The 19,182-nt window shown below is 46.5% G+C and overlaps 1 non-coding gene across 1 annotated transcript; it reads left to right on the forward strand.

Moving 5' to 3' along the window:
• The first annotated feature begins 3,149 nt into the window (after window positions 1–3,149).
• On the forward strand, window positions 3,150–3,290 carry LOC115071306. The gene has a single exon (XR_003850401.1). It is a non-coding gene; the product is annotated as a small nucleolar RNA SNORA8 (small nucleolar RNA).
• The last annotated feature ends 15,892 nt before the right edge of the window (window positions 3,291–19,182 follow it).

Genomic DNA, 19,182 nt, shown 5'->3' on the forward strand with positions numbered 1-19,182 from the left:
TGTGAGACTGTGAGTTCAAGGCCAGTCTGGTCTACATAGCAAGTTGAAGGCCAGCTGAGGCTACAGGGAGACCCTCTTTCAACAAACAAACAAACAATTTTTTTAAAAAGTTAGGCATGGTGGTACCTGTCTGTAATCCCTGGCACTTGGGAGGGAAGAACAGGAGACTGAAAGCTCAAAGTCAGCCTGATCTATGTATTGAGGTCCAAGCCATCTGGGGCTACAAGACCCTATCTCAAAAGCACAAAAAATAAGAATAAATAAAAATAAACATCCTATTGCGCTGATTAGTTTTTGTCAACTCGGCACAAACCTAGACTCACCTTGGAAGAAGGAACCTCAGTCAAAGAACTGCCTTGATCTGATTGGCCTGTGGCCATGTTTGTAAGGCATTTTCTTGATAGCTTGTTGATGCAGAAGGGGCCAGCCTACCGTGGGCAGTGCCACCCCTGGGCAGCTAGGTCTGGACTATGTAAGAAGGGTAGCTAGAAATGAGCCAGGAAGCAAGCCAGTAAGCAGCACTCCTCTATGATCTCTGCTTCAGTTCCTGCCTCCAGGTTCCTGCCTTGAGTTCCTATCTTTGCTTCTCTCCATAATGAACTGTACCCTGTGAAGCTGAATTATCCTTTTGCTCCCCAAGTTGCATTTGGTCATGACGTTTTATCACAGAAAGTAAACTAGGACATCCACCCACAGGATGAGATATCAGTTCACATCTATTAGGGTGGCTAAAATGATAATACTGGACTAGAAAGATAGCTCAGAGGTTAAGAGCACTGGCTGTTCTTACAGAGGACCTGGTTTGATTCCTAGCACCAACCTGGCAGCTAACAATTGTTCATAACTCCATTTCCAGGGGATCCAACACCCTCTTCTGACCTCCATGGGTATTGCATGACATGGGTGTACTTATATACATACAGGCAATGCACTCATACACATAAAATAAAAATAATAAAATATTTTTAAATAATAGTAATAAATACTGACAATACTAAGTACTCAAACAAGGCGGAACAATCACGTCACTCTTGCCCATGAATGGGGAGAATGCAAAGTGGTGTAGCCGCTCTAGAAAACACTTTGACGTCTTCCACAAAGAAAACATACAAAAAAAATGCATGTAGAGTCCAGGAATTCCACTCCAGGATTAATTATCTTCAAGGGATGAATACAAATGTCCACACATAAACCCAGGCATAACTGTCTATAGCAGATCTATTATAGTTGCCCAAAGTCTTCCAATGGGTGATTGAATAAACTATGACACATCCATAAACTGGGCTATTTACCTCTAGTAGTAATAAGAATGAACCATTCATACTCAGAACAAATTAGATTAATCTCAAAGGTAATTAGTCTGAGTGAACAAAGCCTGCCTCAAAAGGTTACATCCTGTATTCACTTACATGACATTTGCAAAAAGATAAAGCTACATTGACAAAGAACAGATTAGTGGTTGTCAAAAATTAAGAGTGGAGGCTGGGTTTCCAGACTTTAATCCCAGCACTCAGGAAGTAGAGACAGGTGGATCTCTGTAAGGCCAACCTGGTCTACATAATGAGTTCCAGGGCAGCCAAGACTACTGAGCGAGACTCTGTCTCAAAAAAAGATTCTATACCTGTGTTAAAATTCATAGACCAGCCGGATGTGGTGGCACACTCCTTTAATCCCAGCACTTGGGAGGCAGAGGCAGGTAGATCTCTGTGAGTTCGAGGCCAGCCTGGTCTACATAGTGAGTTCCAGGACAGCTGGGGCTACAGGGAGACCCTGTCTCAAAAATACCAAAAAAAAAAAAAATTCATAGACCAATAGCCAGGTGTGGTGGCACATGCCTTTAATCCCAGCACTCGGGAGGCAGAGGCAGGCAGATCTCTGTGAGTTCAAGGCCACATAGTGAGTTCCAGGCTAGCCGAGGCTACAGGGAGACCCTGTCTCAAAAAGACCAGAAAAAAAAAAAATTCATAGACTGACCCATACTGACAACAAAAAAGTCCATCTTAGTGCATGTTAGTTACTTTTAAAAGTTATTTTTTTAATTATCACTAAAGTACTCAGAACAATGTCTGAAAACTAGTTATCTTTCAAAAAGTGCCTGTTAGTCAGTGATAGTCTTGGTTTCCTAGCTGAAGCCCCTGTCTGTGTAAGAAACACTTAATAAGCACCGGTGAGTGATGCTTAAAGATCCCTAGCTTCAGGGGTCTGAGTCTTCTTTGTCACAACCTAAATGATGTTTCAGTGAAAGCTGAAAGGAAGCCAGGTGACCTACCCTGTATTCACAGTCCCCAAAGCAGAGGTGGGCGATGGGAAGGTAGGATGACCCACCTCAGTGCCCACCCCTGCTCAGAGCCCTGCTCCAGGGCCAGACAAAGCCTGCTTCAGGGCCCATGAGATGGTTCAGCTGATAGTTTGCCATTGTTGAGCAAGCTGAGGACTAAGTTCAGTCTCCAGAGCCCTCACGGTAGAACAAACTCCACAAAGTTGTCTTCTGATCTCCACACGTGCACTGTGGTAGGTGCCCACCTATCCACACACATCTCTCTCTCTCTCTCTCTCTCTCTCTCTCTCTCTCTCTCACACACACACACACACACACACACACACACAAAATACTAATAAATGAATAATTGTGTCACCATGTCTCTGTGACCTGAGCATGTCATGTACACCTTAAGCCTTTTGGTGGTAACTTTTCAGGCCCAACATTTCATTATGACCAATTACAGTTACAGTGAATTTAATAGTCTGTTTGGCCGTTGGTGAGATGTAGGTGAGTTGTTTTTTCTTTCTTTTATCTATAAGTTATTTTTTATACAGTAGACATATATTACTTTGATAGTTAAAAATAATTGGGATAATTAAAAACAAATGGGATATCAGGGTATGGTGGTGCACGCCTTTAATCCCAGCACTTGGGAGGCAGAGGCAAGAGGATCTTTGAGAGTTCAAGGCCAGCCTGGTCTACATAGTGAAATCCAGGACAGCTGGGGCTACATGGAGACCCTATCTCAAAAATAAATAAATAAATAAATAAATAAATAAATAGATTAGATAGTTAAAAATAAATGGATAATGAATAAATAATCTCCACACTTGGGAAGTGGAGGCAGGAGGATCAGGAGTTCAAGTGAGTTGAGGCCAACCTGAGCTACATGAGACCCTGTCTCAAAAAATCAAAAACCAAACCAAACCTGAAAACTCAAAGGACAATGTGGTAGAAATTCAGTATTTGGCATAGTTGGTTTTCTGGGCTTGTACATGTTAAATCTGGTATTTGAAGCAATAAAGTATCTTTATAGCTTCTTAAACTATAAAGTTGCTAGTCATGAGCCAGGCGTGGTGGTATATACCTTTAATCCCAGCACTTGGGAGGCAGAAGCAGATGAATCTCTATGAGTTTAAGGCAGGCCTGGTCTACATAGTGAGTTCTAGGCCAGCTGGGGCTACAGGGAGACCCTGTCTCAAAAAGCCCAAAAAATAAAATAATAAAATAAAATAAAATAAATGGGAAATGCTGCAACTCTATCTTAGTGGAGTATTTGCCTATAGTATACACAAAGCTGTGACTTCCATCCCTAGCACCACATAAACTAGCATAGTGGCACATGCTTGTGATCCTACCACTTGGAAGGTAGAGGCAGGAGGATCCAAAGTTTAAGGTTATCATCAGCTATATATTGCATTCAAGGCCAGCCTGGGATACATGAGACCCTGTCTCAGATGAATGGATGGGTGGGTGCACGGATGAATTAATGGATGTATAGATAAATACAGATGATAGATAGATATAGTTGATTGGTAGATGATTGATAGATAGATGATAGATAGATGATAAATAGATGATAGATGGATAGATAGATGATAGATGGATAGATAGATTGATAGATGATAGATAGATAGATAGATAGATAGATAGATAGATAGATAGATGATAGATGAGATATTAACAGAACAGGACCAAGGACAGAGCCCCGAGGCAGGGAGTCACACCTGCCTCCTGGCTCCCTTGACCATCTTTAGAACCTGCCCTTCATCTGATTAGTGCTGAGACTTTCCTGCAGCCTGTGAACCATTTCACCCACGCATCACCATGTGTCCACAGGATGTCGTGAGAAATTTTGCTGAATGCCTTGCTGAAGTCCAGACACAGGAGTTTCCAGAATCCCAAACGCTGACCAAATAATTCTATCAACACAGAAAATCAGATCAAGCCAGAGTAATGTGTATCTACCGTCTCTGGTTATGCCTTTTATGTCCACATACTGGCAAACCTAAGGGCAGTGCAAAGGGTACAGATGCTGGAGTCTCACTGTTCTGGGTTTGAACCCATATGCACTTGTCACTGTGTGATTTTGGACAAGCTTCCTGACCTCTCTGAGGCTCACTGTAAAAACACATGATAAAGCTGGTGCCACAGGTTTCTTTTGATATAAAAACAGCTGGTAAATCTGTTCAAACTGTGGTCTCCTTAGAGACAAGGTTGGAAGCTGGGATCAACTCAATGGCAGATCACCTAGCATGTGCAAGGCTCTGGGTTTGAGCCTCAGCATCATAAGAAAACAAAACATGAAGATAGATGCCTGTAGTCTCAGCACTGGGGAGGCTGAGGCAGGAGGATGGCAAATTAGAGGCCAGCCTGGACTATATAGCAAGACCCTATCTGAAAGAAAGGAAAGGAGAAGAGAGGAGAGGGGAGGGGAGGGGAGGGGAGGAATGGAGAGGGGAGGGGAGGAGTGGAGGAGGGGAGAGGAGGAAGGGGAAGGGGAAGGAGAAGGGAAAGGAAAAGACTGGGGCTTCCAACCTTTGTGCCCTGGTGTCTGCATGAAAGGAGACTCTCAGCCCACCCCATGTATCCCTTCTCTCTCTGTATCTCTGTCACCTATCTCTCTCATCTCTCTCCACATTTTTCGGGCTTCCCTACACATATCCCTTTGCCCTTCACCCAGAGGCAAGTCCTTCTCCCCCTCCCCCACTCTTCCACACCCAGTCTGGGTGACAGACCCATCCCCACCCCTGGGTCATCAATGTCCCCCATCTGTTGTGTGTCATGGCCTACTCTGTGGCTCCTGGCAGAGGCAGGAACAGGACTGATGGAGTGGCCTGATTCATTTACCAGGTTGCTCGTTAGCAGCTTCATTAGTTCTGAGGGCTCCATGGAAAACCATTAGTGTGACTCAGTCTTTGCCATCCATCAGAGGCGAGGGTGGTAGGTGACAGCCAAGAGAGGAGGAAACAAGAAAATGACCCAACTCCCGCCCTCCTGCCGCCTCCCAGGAAGAAGAGACTGGGATTGTTCCATGGAAACCACCCAGGGACCTCCTCCAGACACACCGACCTCTGGCAGGATGCAGGGGTACTGTCCCAGCTGAGGGATAGCCTTTGGCCTGTTCCCATGCTTCCTCCTGTGATTTGGCACCTCTGAGCCTTGAAGTCACTCATCCAAGTTCTACCTGGGTCCATCCTGTGTGACTCTGTCCCACCTGCCCCACCTCATTCAGCAGGCTCTGTCTCCCCAGCATGGCTCTTGGGGTCCCTGGGACCTACAGGCCAGTATCCAAGCCATCTCTGCCACTGCCTCAGGCTTCTTCCTCCTGAGTTCCTGCACAGGGGCTTGGCTATTCAGGAAACACTCTGGAAACTGATTTCTCAGAGCCTCGAGCCCAAGGTCACTAAAGCCACCAGAAGCCAATGAGATCATCTCTACAGCAACAGTCCCTTGGGAGACCCCAGGAATCTGTGCCCCAGCAGGAAAAGCCATTTGTAATTCACATTCGCATCTATCCATTGTGTGTGTGTGTGTGTGTGTGTGTGTGTGTGTGTGTGTGTGTGTGCCACTTGGGTCCCAGGGATGGAACTCAAGTCGTGTGTCAGTTTTGGCAGGAAGAGCCTGTACCCCCTGAGCCATCTCCACTGCAGCACTGATGGGTAGGTGGGAATTGTTTCTGCAGTGTCAATTCCTTCCCAACTCTTCATTCCCTATGTCGCAATTTTCAACATCCCACATCAGCAGAGCATCGGCAGGACACAGGCACACATCCCTCTGTCCTTGGACTAGGGGCACCGTGTACCATGCCCCTGTTTCATCCTTCTCAATCACAGGTTCCAAGTGCAGTGCCAGGCCAGGGAGGGACTTGCTAAGTTGTGTTTCAGGAAGACATTACAGCCCTCACAGGAGGGGACGTGAGATACAGAGAGGGCCAGTCACTTGCCTGACCTCAGGTCACTGATAGTAACTTGCTGGACCTGGGGTGCCAGGCCTGGGGTACTGGCTCAGTTGGCTCCCTGACCCTGTGCAGACAAGGTAGGTGGGTGTCTTGTTGGCGTCTCCTGGTTGTCCCCAGTGTCTGTTCGTCACACTCCCCAGCTTTCCGTACAACTATATATGTGACTGAGTTATGACCAAATGGGATGGTTTATTATTTTGATTTTTTATTTTATATGTATGAGTGTTTTGCATGCATGCATGTTAAGTACAACCATGTCATGCAATGTCCACAGAGGTCAGAAGAGGGTGTTAGATTCTCTGAAACTGGAGTTACAGACAGTTGTTAGCTGCCATGTGGGTGCTGAGAATTGAACCTGGGTCTTCTGTAAGAGTAGCCAGCGCTCTTAACTGCTGAGCCATCTCTCCAGTCCCCCCTTTTTTGAGACAGGATTTCATGTAGCCCAGGCTAGCCTCAAGCTCACTTTGTAACTGAGGGTGTTCTTGAATCCCTGATGCTCTTGCCTCTACCTCCCAAGTGCTAGCAATACAAGCATGTACCATCACACCCCAATTATGCAGTGCTGATAATTAAACCCAGGGCCTTGTGCATGCTAGACAAGCATTCCACCAACTGAGCTGCTTCCCCAGTTCAGGATTTATCATGTCTATGAAGTATCTTTGGAGACAACATGAAGATATGCTATCCACTGTCCCTTCCTCCTTCCCATCTGCTGGAATGGTTGAAGCTCAAACAAACATTTTGGATCAGGAGGTGATGGCCATGCCTTTGGGAGCAAGAGTGAAAAGTGCAAAGGATCCTGGGTGGTTCCTGACAATTCACTGCCATACCAGCCCTAAGCACCAGCCTCTGGGCATCTTACCAGAGAGAATAAAGTCTGTTGTGTTCATAACCGTCATTCTCAGTGCAGTTTCCAGGGCAGCCCCAGCAGCACCTGGCAACTGGTTAGAGACGCAGATTCCAGGCCCATCCTGTACCTTCTAAAGCAGAAGTGGGTACACACACACACATACACACAAAAAACACACATACAGATGCACACACACATACACAGATGCACAGACATATATACACAGATGCACTCACAAAGACATACACATACAGATGCACACACATATACACACACAGATACACATATACACAGATGCACAGACACACATATACACAGATATCCACACACAGATGCACACACAGATACACACAGAAACACAGACACACACACAGAGATACACAGACACACACACATACACATGGACATAAATGCACAGAGACACACAGATGCACATATACAAACAGATGCACATACACAAATGCACAGACACACACACACATGCATACACAGAGATATACTCAGATATACATAGATGCACATATACACATACTTATACAGCGACACACACAAATACACAGACCCACATAGATAAACACACACAGAGACATACAGATACGTTCAGACACACACATATGTACACATACACATAGGTGCACACACAAACACACACAGACACACATACACACACAGATGCACACAGACACAGATGCACACATAGACACACAGATACAGACACACATAGACAAACAGATACACATATACACATACATATAGACACATGCATACACATACACATGTACATACACATATATATACATAAACACACATATACTCACATAAATGCAGACACAGATACCCACACTGACACACACAAGCACACACAAACATGTACACATATACATGCAGACACACACCAGCATACACACACAGAGGCATAGACACACACACACAGATGTACACAAACACACAAACATACACATTTCTTAGTTAGCTTTCTATTGCTGTGATGAAAACACTAGCCAAAGCAAGCTTGGGGAGGAAAGGGTTTATTTGGCTTGCCATACAGTTCGTTATCAAAGGAAGCCAAGGCAGGATCAGGACTAGAACCTGAAGACAGGAGCTGAAACATTGACCATGGAGGAATGCTGCTTACTGGCTTGCTCCTTGGCCATGCTCAGCCTACTTTCTTATACAATACAGGATCACCTGCCCAGGGGTGGCACCACCCACAGTGGGCTGAGCCCTCCCACATCACTCGACAATCAAGAAAATGTCCCACAGGCCAATCCAGTGGAGATAATTCCTCAGTTGAATTTTCCTCTAACCAGGTATGTCAAGTCGACAAGCTATCCAGCATATACACACATACACAGACACCTAGACATACACACACATACAAAGACATACACACATACACATACAGACACCCATAAGACAGGCACCCAGCCATACACACAGAGACACACAAAGACACACATACACACACACTCATGAACATGATCTCACTGTGCAGCACAGGTTGGCCTCAAACTTGTGATCCTGCAGCCACAGTCTCCCAAGTGCTAGGATTCAGGTGCCCTACTACACCTGACAAGAAGTCTGTTTTACAAATCCTCCAAGCCATTCTGATAGTTGCTCAAGATTGAGAGCTCAGCTTAAGGGAATTGTAACTTTGGGAGATGTTCTTTGGTGTGTGTGTGGGATGGAGTGCATATGTATAGGCTAAAGCACGTAGAGCCCGGCAGTCAACCTCTGTTCCTCGGGATCCATCCACCTTGTTTCTGTTTTTTTTGTTTGTTTTGTTTTGAATTTTTTATTTTTTTATGGTTTTTCAGACAGGGTCTCCCTGTAGCCCCCACTGGCCCAGAAATTACTATGTAGACCCAGCTGGCCTCAGTCTTACAGAGATCCACCTGCCTCTGCCTACTGAGTGCTGGGATTAAAGGCATGTGCCACTACACCCAGCTTTAAATTTATTCTCTAATTTTATGTGTATGAGTGTTTTGTCTGCATGTATGAGATTTCACCATGTGTGCAATGCCCAGAGGTCAGAGAGAATATCAGATACCCTGGAACTGGAGTTATGAAAGGTTGTGAGTCACCATGTGGGGTGCTGGAAACCAAATCTAGGTCCTCTTCAAGAGCGGCCAGTGCCCTTAACCACTGAGATACCTCTCCAGCACCAATACCTTGAGTTTTATTTATTTAGTTTTTCTGCCTTATTTTTATGTGTATGTGTGTATTGCATGCATGTATGCAAGGGCACCAGTGTCATGCAATGCCTGAGGAGGACAGAAGAGGGCATCGGATCCCCTGGAACTGGAGTTACAGATGGTTGTTAACTGCTGGGATTCAAACCGGGTCTTCTGCTAGAACAGCCAGTTCTCTTAACCACTGAGCCACCTCTCCAGTCTCAAGGGCTTTTATTCATTCCTTGAGAATTTTATATAGTATATTTACCTTGGTTTTTGAATCAGTCTCTCACTGGCCTAGAACTCACCAGGTAGGCTAGGTGAGCTGGCCAGCCAGCCACAGAATCCACTGTCTCTCCAGCACTGGGATTACAGGCATGTGCCGCTATCTGAGCCACACTCCATCTGACAGAACAGAGAGTCAGGGCTCCAGGAAAAGGCATATCTTTATTAAAGTGCTTCTTCCTCTAACCAAAAAAAGAAATTTTTTTGTTTTTGTTTTTTTGAGTCAGGGTCTCATACTGTATCCTAGAAAGGTCTGGAACTCACTAGGTAGACCAGGCTGACCTTGAACTTGCAGCAGTTTTCCTGCTTTCAACCTCCTGAGTGCTGGGATTTCAGGTGAACTATGATGCCCAAGGAATTCAAGGTCAACCTTGGCTACATATCAAGTTCAAGGCCAGCCTGAGCTATGTGAGACCCTGTCTCAAAAAATTAATTTTTTATATATGCTAGAATAAAGTTTGATGGGGACTAGAGAGATGACTCAGCAGTTAAGAGCACTGATTACCCTTACAGAGCATCCGGGTTCAATTCCCAACACCTACATGGCAGCAAACAACCATCTGTAACTCCAGCTCCAGGGAATCCAATGCCCTCTTCTGAACTCCGAGGGTATTGTATGATATGGTACACCTAACTACATACAAGCAATAAACTCATACACGTAAAATTAAAACAATAAATAAAATATTTTTTAAAAAAATAAAGTTTGCACAACCTGAGCCTCCAGAAGCAGGCCAGCCTGGGGAACATGGGAATATGGGTGCTGGGCAAGGCCCAAGAGTGGAAGCCAGGACAGAGGACAGAGGAAGGAGGGCGTGGTGAGGTCAAGAGTTTAATGTGGCGTGCAGCTTAAATTCACCAAATGCTAGCTCTATAAATGTTTAAAAACCATTTTCAGCTTTTTATTGAAGATTAGTGTACACCCATTAAAGGGCAAAGACAATAAATGTTTAGCTTGATGGTTTTTCACAAACTGAACACGTCCCTGGAACCAGCACACAGCACAGGGAAGTTTCCATTAGGAGCCCCTTACGTCCTCTCTGCTGTTCTCCTGCCTGGGAGGCCCTTCCTCCTGCTCTCTAGTGTATCAGTGGAGGTGCTTGGCCAGTGTTTTGTAGATCCAGATTCTGTGTGTGTGCGTGCGTGCATGCGTGCATACATGTGTGTTTGCTTGCCCATGTATGTGTACATATGGAAACCATAAGTAGATGTTGTGTGTCTTCCTCTATTGCGTTCCACCTTTTTTTTTTTTTTTTGGTTTTTTTGAGACAGGGTCTCCCTGTAGCCCCAGCTGTTCTGGAACTCACTATGTAGACCAGGCTGGCCTTGAACTCACAGAAATCCACCTGCCTCTGCCTCTAGAGTGCTGGGATTAAAGGCGTGCAGCACCACGCCCAGCACATAGCAAGTCCTTTACCTGCTGAGCGATCTCCCATGCCCAGAGATCCAGCTTCCTTTGTTCAACATTCCATTTGGGACGTTCAGTCATGCTGCTTCGTCTTGTTATGATCTGTTCATTCCCGTCTCCATATAATATTCTGTCCTGGAAACTTATCACAATTTATCTATCAATCATTTGGTCGGAAATTGGGTAGTCTCTGACTTGGGGATACTGTGCTGTTTTGGGACCCATCTTTCGGTGACCATGTTGTACACCTTTCTGTGAATATACAGCAGTGGGAGTAGGAGTGCTGGCTTATAGGACGGCTACGGTACGTTACAGAGATAGAGAGGACTAGTTTCCCAAAGGGCTGTGCTGGCTCGCACTCCTGCCAGCAGCATATAAGAATACTGGTTTCTGGGCCAGTGCGATGGCTCACTGGGTAAAGACATTCATTCACTGCCAAGCATGATGACCCAAGTTCTATCCCAGGACCCACAAACCCACATGGTGGAGAGAATTAACTCCCACAAATTGTCCTCTGACCACACACACACACACACACACACACACACACACATAAATGTAATTAAAAAAATTTGAATGAAATTAGCACTTTACAGACATCTTTTAAACTCTGTGAGCTCTTCTACAGGAGAACTCTCTAGAATTCTGCCCATCTGATCACTTGGACCAACATCCTCACCCATATACATCACTCTTTTTTTAACATTTTATTTATTATTTTTATTTTATGTGTATGAGTGTATTGCCTGCGTGTACATGAGTGTACTCGTTTTGTGCAATGCCACAGAGGTCAGAAGAGAGCTTCGAATTCCCCTGAAACTGGAGTTAAGGATGGTTCGTAGCCACCATGTGGGTGCTGGGAATCAAACCTGGGTCCTCTGCAAGAGTAGTCAGTGCTCTTAAACACTGAGCCAATATATACACATCCAGCCCCAATATATATACATTACTCTTAGTTGTGAATGGCAGGTCAATTAAGTGCCAAGCATTCCATGTGGAGAGGAAGCTCACCTCCGAGAGTATCAGAGGACAAAAGAAACCACCTCAGAGGACTGAAGCACAGCTTGGGTGGGACTAAACTATTTGCACATACGTGTCAATGCATGTGTTTGAGCTATGATGTGCTTGTGCAGTATACAACCTGAACACTTGTAATTGGCAGGCTGACTTTCAGGCAAGAGTCAGGCCAAACCCACAGAAAGAGTTTAGCCAAGGTAACAGTGGAAGTAGGGTAACTAGGCAAAAGAAAGTGGATCTGAAGACTGGAGAGATGGCTCAGCAGTTAAGAACACTGTTCTTGCAGAAGACCCAGGTTTGAATCCCAGCACCCATATGGCAGCTAACATCTGTCTATAACTCCAGTTCCAGGGGATCCAATGCCCTCTTCTGTCCTCTGCAAGCATTGCAAGACACGGATACATACATGGAGGCAATGCACACATACACGTAAAATAAAAATAATTTTTTTTTAAGATTTGGATCTGGGCATGTAGCAGGAATGACCCTGACAACACAGGACACAAGACTGGACAAGGTCTTTCAAGTTAATGAGAGGTCAGCAAGGCACAGCACCCGACCAAGCTGACTGACTGAGCCTGCTGCCTTCCATCGTCTTTGTCTTTACTTCAGATGCATCTGTGCGATACCTAAGAAGAGGAAGAGGAGAGTGTCCCTAAGTCTGTAGCCTCCAGCGGCAGGCATAGTGGGGTCCTGAAGGCCATTAAGAGGCAGGAGGATGAAGGTAACGGTAAAGAGTCCAGGGTTTGTCCTACCCTGGCCTCTGCTGGATGCAACTGTACAGTGTCACAAACCCAGTCAGGCCATGACACACTGCGCCTCCCACTTCTGAGGACCCAAGTCTCTGAGTGTTTGGCCCCAGGTGAGGAGGGTAGAGCATGTTAAAGAGCTAGGAGCAGAGACAGCCTACCCAAGGGGACATCAAGGTTGTGCCCACCATCCCCAGGCACAAGCATCTCAGGAACAGTCCCTCACACAGCTCTGGTTCCCTCAGTACACCCACTCCCTCCAGCTCAGGGTCCCACTCTCAGCCACTGTTAGACTCACATGACACAGGCGCATGTACCCACCAGCCCACTTGTGTCCTTAACATGACACCAGGCTCAGCCTCCCAGTCCCTCACTGGACCCAACCCCAAGGTCCAGCAGTGGTAGCCGCTGTCACATGCCCTCCCCCACCTGGGGTCCAGCTCTGCTGCGCCTGCTGGACTGCAGGGTCATCGCCAGTCTCCGCTGACTGTCCCCAGGCGGCGAGGCTGTTTGCACAGCTAAGTGGCATCTGTGTACCCAGTACTGCCTACGCTTATCTCCGCAAACACCGTGGGATCCGCCGGATCCTCCCGCTGAAGCCTCCATTAAGCCCCAGAACTGAGGCCACCGTGCATCTGCCCATCGCTGATAAGAACCGGAGAGTTGGCCACTCCCAGCTCCCCGCCTGTCTCCCTTCACCCCTGAATCCGAGAAGTGATGTAGTCCCTGTCAGGGGCCCCAAGCCTGGGGAAGCCTGGAGCCTTTCAACCTCTAGCCGCTGCAGTCCATAGTCAGGCCCTCCCCTCCTATGCCCAGGGCTGAGGTGCAGTTGGACCATCTGTATTTATCTGTCTCCAGCCCAAGGCAGATTCTAGGGAATTCCTAAACTTCATGACCCCAGGCGCTGCCACTAACTGTAATCCTGTCCTACATGAATAAGACCTCGCAGGGTGCAGGTGTGCCTGAGACCGACCCTACCATTTCATTTTCCTTGTCCTGATCCGGTGAGGCCTGGGACCCACCTCACAGGGGAGCTACCCACTTACGAAGGTGGAAACCCCCAAAGCACACAGCCGCCACTGGCCATTTTAACCTGGCTCTCTCAACAGATGTTGCATCTGTGTTGTCCTAAGAGACCAGCAAGTTGGTGCTACCTCCTGCCTTCCTGCCTTCACAGATGGAGAAACTGAGGCACAAACTCTGGGCTGTCCAGTCACACTGCCCTTCCATGCCTTCCATCTAAGTGTCAGGCACACAGCCTCACCCCCACCCCCCCACTACACACCCAGATTACAGAAATTGATCAGTTCTAAGTCTAGACAGGGGCCTGCAGGCTCATTAAATTGCAATTTGCTCTTAATTAAATCCTGGTTGCAGTAGGTGGTGGAAGCTCCCAAGACTTTGTTTGTATGCTCGCCAAACATGGATGAGTGTTGTGACTTCTAAATGTAAAACAATGCCCAGATAAACCTGTATAAATTTGACATTAATTTGTTTTTGTTTTTGTTTTTGTCTTTTTGAGACAGGGTCTCCCTGTAGCCCCAGCTGTCCTAGAACTCACTATGTAGACCAGGCTGGCCTTGAACTCACAGAGATCCACCTGCCTCTGCCTCCCAAGTGCTGGGATTAAAGGCATACACCACCACGCCCGGCCTTGACATTAATGTTTTTTTTAATATTTTATTATTTTTATTTTATGTGTATGAATGTAATACCTGCATGTAGGTAGGTGCACCTCTACTGTGCAATGCCCACGGAGGTCAGAAGAGTGCGTTGGATCCCCTGGAATTGGAGTTAAAGAAGGTTTTTGCCGCCATGTCGGTGCTGGGAATCACACCAGGGTCCCCTGCAAGAGCAGCCAGTGTTCTTAACTACTGAGCCATCTCTCCAACCTGACTACATTAAAAATTAACACAGCAGGGCCTGGTGGCTCTTACTGGTAATCCTAGCACTTGGAAGCCTGAGGAAGCAGGAGTTGGAGAAATGGCTCAGTGTTTAAAAGTACTGACTGCTCTTGCAGAAGACTGGGGTTTGATTGCCAGCACCCACATGGTGGCTAACAACCAGCAGTAACTCCAGTTCCATGGACTCCCTCTTCTGACCTCCAAGGGTATTGCATGACACCAGTGCACTTATATACATGCAGGTAATATACTCATACACATAAAAATAATAAATAAAACTTTTTATTTGGTCTTTTTGAGACAGGGTGATAAAACATTTTTAAAAAGAAAAAGAGCTGGGCATGGTGGCACACACCTTTAATCCTAGCACTCAGGAGGCAGAGACAGGTGGCTCTCTGTGAGTTCAAGGCCAGCCTGGTCTACATAGGGAGTTCTAGGCCAGCTGGGCTGGGACACCCTGTCTCAAAAAGACCAGAAAAAGAAAAAGAAAAGAATAAATTAAAAGAAGCTTTAAGATCTGGAATATTGAAGGGCACCTGAAAAACAATAAAGTTTCATGTCACCATTTTGTGTGTGTGTGTGTGTGTGTGTGCGCGCACGCTCCACAGTTAAGATGATGTACTGCTCTTGCAAAGGACCTGAGTTCAGTTCCCAAGCACCCATATCAGATAGCTCTCAAATACCTATAACTCGAACTCCAGGGAATCTAACATCTTTGGCCTCCACAGGCACCTGTCCTGTGTACCCATACACAGACACACATGTATAATTAAAAACAATAAAAAATAAATAAGGCAGAGATCAACTGAAGAGGATACCTAATGTCAATCTCTGGCCTCCACATACATTCACATGGTAAATACACCACACACACATAATAAATAAATAAATAAATAAATAAATAAATAAATAAATAATAAATAATCAAAATTATTTGGAAAAGAATTACATCAAATAAATGAGAAGCAAAACTGTACATATAGTCAGTAAAGCATTGCTTCTGTCCAGGCCCAGTGACATTATTTCCAGAAGTATGCTCAAAGGGGACACTACTGGCCACTTTGGGGGAAGAGAGAGTTGAGACTTCCTGGAAGCTGTACTGGGGCTAGCAGTGCAAAAGGACCCACACCTGGCCCAGTTGTCTTACCCAGACTCCCCTTTATGCAGACTCTTGACCTCCAGTCCTCCACATGTTAGGCAGGGTGTTTGTTTTTTTTTCCATCTCCATACCCTGTCTCCTCTTCCCAGAGTTTGGCGAGCCTCAGGATCACAGCTCAGTATCTTTACACACACCCCGACCCCAGCTTCTCCCTCCTGTGTCCTCTGGAAATACCTCCAGCCTCCTACCAGGAAGGAGATATGGGAACAGACCAGAACCCCAAGATCTTGACTATTGTCTAGCAGGGAAAAGCAGAGCCAGACCCAAGGCTAGGAGTGTAGGGATGAACAGAGACCTAGGCCTGCTAGGATCCCACAGCAGTGCGACAGTACCCCAACCCACAGAGAGAGAACTGAGTGCCAGGCCTCTCCCTTGAGAAGCATATCCAGGTGAGAAGGAATGAGGGGGGATAGCTGTGAGGAAGTGGTGCCCCTTGCTCCTAGACCGGAGTCACCTGGAGTCCCCAGCCCTGGGCACCAAGGTTCTATACCTGGCAGTTTATAGGCACTACAGTCTCTCTCTCTCTCTCTCTCTCTCTCTCTCTCTCTCTCTCTCTCGCTCTCTCTCTCTCGCTCTCTCTCTCTCTCTCTCTCTCTCTGTCTTGCACACAGGCCTGACTGGAATCCAGGCTACAGCCTCACTTCACCTCTCTGCCCTCAGGTTCCGTATCTGTAAATGTTGGAAGAGAAGCTGCCTTGCAAGGTCTTTCCAAAGAGAAATTAAGGGTGGGGGCAGCAGAGTAAGAGTACAGGAAACTTTGCCCCAGTCAGGTTTGGTTGCTCACTCCTTTAATCTCAGCATTTGGAAGACTGAGACAGGGGGGTTGTCATGAGTTTGAGTCCAGCCTGAGCTACAATATAGTGAGACTGTCTCTAAAACAAAATGAAACGTTAGCATGTAACTTTAAGCCAAGTCGGGTGGTGTTCATGCATACTTAAAAGGCTTAGTTAAACCGGGCTTGGTGGCACATGCCTTTAATCCCAGCACTTGGGAGGCAGAGGCAGGCGAATCTCTCCCTGAGTTCAAGGCCAGCCTGGTCTACATAGAGCGTTCCAGGCCAGCTGGGGCTACAGGGAGACCCTGTCTCAAAAAAAAAAAAAAAAAAAAAAAAAAAAAAAAACCAACTGGACATGATGACACACGCCTTTAATCTGAGCACTCAGGAGGCAGAGGCTGGTGGATCTCTGTGATCTCAAGGCCAGCCTGGGGGTCTACATAGCTACTTCCAGGTCAGCCAGTGCTACACAGTGTACCCTATCTCAAAAAACAAAAACAAAACAAAACAAAACAAAAAAATCCTTTACCTGAGACTGTGAAGGTGTCTGTGCTGACACATACAGCGCTATGGGTCATGTGGGCAGTCTGTGTGCCTTCCCTCTTCCCCTCTACATACAGAACTGTGGGTCACGTGGGCGATCTGTGTGCCTTCCCTCTTCCCCTCTACATACAGAGCTGTGGGTCACGTGGGCGATCTGTGTGCCTTCCCTCTTCCCCTCTACATACAGAACTATGGGTCACGTGGGTGATCTGTGTGCCTTCCCTCTTCCCCTCTACATACAGAGCTATGGGTCACGTGGGCGATCTGTGTGCCTTCCCTCTTCCCCTCTACCTGCTCTGCATGGCTGCTGGGACCCAGCTGCCACAGACACTGTTTTGTTTTGTTTTATTAAAATATTTTATTATTTTTATTTTATGTGTATGAGTGTATTGCCTGCATATAGGTAAGTGTACCCGCAGACACTGGTTTTGAAATGCCAGCTTTGCAGTTGTCTCCTGCATGCCGGACACATTTCCAAGCATCTTGCATTTAATCCCTACAGCAATCCTGCCAGGTCCAGGTATCAGCTACATTTTACTGATAAGGAATAGGGCTCAGAGAGGTGGAGACAGCTACCCGAGGTCCTTTAGCAAGGAAAGGGCAACAACAGAGTTGAAGCTCAGGCCAGTGTGACCTGGGTCTTATGAAGCCAAGCCACCAAGAAAAAGGCAGATTCCAGAACACTTCCCAGCTCTTGTCTATGCCCTCTCCTTGGGTGGGCAGCACAGATGTGGTTGAAGGTAGCCCAAGCCAGACCTCTCACTGCCAGTGTTCCCAGCCTGGGCCTTGCCTTTCCACTCACCTTTATCTATTAATTGCACCCAAAACCTCCTGAGAAAAGCACAGCTCTGCCACTGCTACTCCTGCCTTAATTACTCTTGGCTGTAATGAATGTCTGAGCCCCTGAGACCCAAGCTTCATCCAGAGCAGCTCCTCCAGCAATCCTTCCCCCTGCCCCTCTAGCCTGGTTTCTTTGGATCCAGCTCCCATCCCTGTCCCCAACCCAGCTGCAGGCTTCAGCTACAACAGGCATCTATAGGGGCAGCACCCCCTACCCAGTCACCTCGCAGGGGTGTAAGCACAACCAGACCAGGGAATATATCTGTAGTCTCCCTCCAGTTCTGGGCAATGAGCAGGTTGCTGACAATGGCACCACTGCCGGCTCTCACTAACCAGACAGGAGACTCCTGGGATGCCAACACAAACAGCCCAGTCCTTCCTTCCCACAGTCCTCACCTGGGGCTGCCTGTGTGCGTATCCCTGCTCCAATCCCTGCACAATACAAATGTGTACCTCAGAGTCCACACCCTAGTGGGGAACACAACCCCACACAAGCAAATCAATCAATTTAATTACCTTCTATGTCTTCATTTTTATTTATCTGTTTGCTTTAACAACTGAATCTTGCTATGTAGCCCAACTGGCCTTGAACTCTTGATCTTCCCGTTTCAGCTTCCTGAGTCCTGGGATTACAGGTGGGTAGCACCACTTGTAATTCAAAGAAAGAAAGTGGATCTGAGACAGAGCAAGGGCTTGGGTTATGGGGGTGGGACAGATGGCCCAGGTTCCTGTTACATACTGTTGGAAGTTCTTACAGCAATTTGCTTTGCTTTGTGTTTTTATTTTTCTGAAGTTTTTTCTTTCTTTCTTTCTTTCTTTCTTTCCTTTCTTTCCTTTCTTTCTTTCTTTCTTTCTTTCTTTCTTTCTTTCTTTCTTTCTTTCTTTCTTTCTTTCTAACAGAGCTTCTCTGTAGCCCCAACTGGACTAGAACTACCATGTAGACCAGGCTGGCAGAGATCCACCTGCCTCTGCCTCTTCAGTGCTGGAATTATAGGCTTGTGCCACCATAGCAGCTTTTCTGGGGACTTTAAAGCACTCTGTGTGTGTGTGTGTGTGTGTGTGTTGGTATGTTCCAACCAATCACCATGGCATACAGATACATGTACACACATACTAAACAAACAAATAAATATAATTTCAAGAATTCCTTAGAAATTAAATGCAAAAATAAACCGGGGCGGGAGAGATGGCTCAGTGGTTAAGAGCACTGACTGCTCTTGCAGAGGACCCGGGTTCGATTCCCAGCACCCACAT

This window comes from Nannospalax galili, unplaced genomic scaffold, assembly GCF_000622305.1.
Source record: "Nannospalax galili isolate Female #2095 unplaced genomic scaffold, S.galili_v1.0 scaffold95, whole genome shotgun sequence".
Classification (NCBI taxonomy): domain Eukaryota; kingdom Metazoa; phylum Chordata; class Mammalia; order Rodentia; family Spalacidae; genus Nannospalax; species Nannospalax galili.